This window comes from Octodon degus, unplaced genomic scaffold (assembly GCF_000260255.1).
Source record: "Octodon degus isolate 3935 unplaced genomic scaffold, OctDeg1.0 scaffold00065, whole genome shotgun sequence".
NCBI classification, from domain to species: Eukaryota; Metazoa; Chordata; class Mammalia; order Rodentia; family Octodontidae; genus Octodon; species Octodon degus.
In genome coordinates, this window is record NW_004524641.1 from 6079665 (window position 1) to 6081657 (window position 1993).

General features: G+C 38.3%; 1 protein-coding gene and 1 pseudogene across 4 annotated transcripts in view; one reads left to right on the forward strand and one right to left on the reverse strand.

Moving 5' to 3' along the window:
- The window catches only part of Ola1 (Obg like ATPase 1), a 218509-nt gene that overhangs the window by 14608 nt on the left and 201908 nt on the right, over positions 1-1993 (forward strand). The gene's annotated exons all lie outside the window — the stretch shown is intronic.
- Positions 223-849, reverse strand: LOC105742656 (annotated as a pseudogene).

Here is a 1993-nt window from a genome sequence, read left to right on the forward strand (position 1 = left end):
GCTATTCTTTTTTATATATATTTTAATGAAAGCATCTTCTCACCAACTTTACTTTTTTGTTGAGACAGAGTATCACCATGTAGTGTAGGCTGGCCTCAAACTCACAGCAGTCTTCCTGCCCTTGCTTCCTGAGTGCTAGGATCACAGGCCTGTACCATCATACCCAGCTTCCCAACAACTTTAAATATAATTTACATTTTTAAATTATGAAGCTCTGTGGAATCAGGACTTGTTTCCTGCTCCATAGGGTTTTTTACAGGCAAGGTCTTTATTATCAGGCTGGTCTTGAACTGTGTAGCCTGGGTCTGTCCTTGAACTTGCAAGGATTCTTCTTATCTTAGCCCCCTGAGTACGGGGCTTACAGGTGTCCACAGGCTTCAAATGCCACTGCACTACTAACTCCCTAGTACTCTTGAGGCATGTGTTAGCCATGTTCTCTTCTGTGGGAAGTCCTTGCGGCAGCTTCAGGGGCTGGATTCTTAAGAGATGCTTAACCACTTTCATTTTTGCATTTACTGAAGGGATGTTCTTATGAACTTGAGAAGTGTGTGCTTTTTCTAATCTAAGCATCTTGATTACATCTTTTTCCCAATATGGTCATCTTATCCTACTTTTTATTCTGGTAAAAACATGCAGATTATGAGGGTGCTGTGGATCCCCACCATATTTTTCATGATCTCCAGGTGAAGGCTGAAACACACTATCTGGAATTCTTGATTTGGTAACTTTGTGACGAATCCAATCTGTACCCATGAGAAATTCTACATGTTTTGTCACAATCGGTAGCTTTGTCACAGTCTGTAGCCTGACTGGGAGCCTGTGAACCACTGAATGCAAAATCCCTGCCATAGTGTCATAATTATTTGTCTTCAGAAGTTGTAGGAAGCAAACAGATGTACTGGTGAAATGCTCTGGAAGTGGACAGGTTCTCCCCTTCTCTGGTGCCCGCTAGTTGTCCAGCCTGAACTTCCCCGATCATATTTTAACTGAGTATAATTATTCTGCATCTGATCCTCTGAGAAATATTTCTGTGTAGAACTATGCTTTTTTTTGGGGGGGGGGTACTGGTGATCAAACTCATGACCTTGTGCTTGTCAGGCAGGCGCTGTACTACTGAGTTATATCCCTTGCCCTCCACAGGAAAGACGTTTTGAATTTCTTTTTGTTATGATGGGGACTGAACCCAGGACCTTGTTACATGCTCTGCTAGTGCTCTAGCACTGAGCTATACTCACAGCTCTGATATTTTCTTAAATTGTAGAACTTTTCTGCACTCTTACTTTTCCATATGTTGAGAAAGCAGAAGAGAAGGGGATTCTAATTATTTCAGAGGAAAAAAAGGACATCTGAATTATCTATTAGAGATGAAAGGATTAAAGAACTAAGTTAGCTAATTATTAAGAAGAGAGTGATATAATACAGAGTCACAGCAGGAAAGACTGTATTTTGGGTTGTGTTCTTAAAACTGCAAAAGTGAACCAGTAATAGTTATTCTCTGATAAAATGGGATTGAGGTTAAAGCTTAGGCCAGGACTGTACTTTATAGTAATAGTATTATAATGAGCAGATTAATACAAAGAAAATACAAGTAGAAAGTAGGGGTGGACTGTGGACTTGTTCTGTGCTTTTCTTTGTTGTAAGTCCTCCCTAAGACAACTATATTAAGAATGAAGACTTAGAAACTTTTATAGCAAGTTAGCTATTTTTTGTGATTTCAGTAAAATAATAAAAAATTGTGTTAGTACTTTTTGTAGATTCTTAAAATTTTTCCTTTGCCTAGTAATTTATTTTTACTGTTTTCAAAAATATACACAGATTATTTGAGAAGCATCAATCCAGATAGTTCTACCTTGGTGAAGGTAAAGTGAGGTCTTCTGAGAGGGTTGTGGTATAGACACAGAATAAAATTGAAGTGGGGAGGATTAAGTTTTGTAAAGTAGTAAACTTTAAGCCTGTATGTTGGAAGGGCCTTTGTGTTTTTCTTTTTTAATAT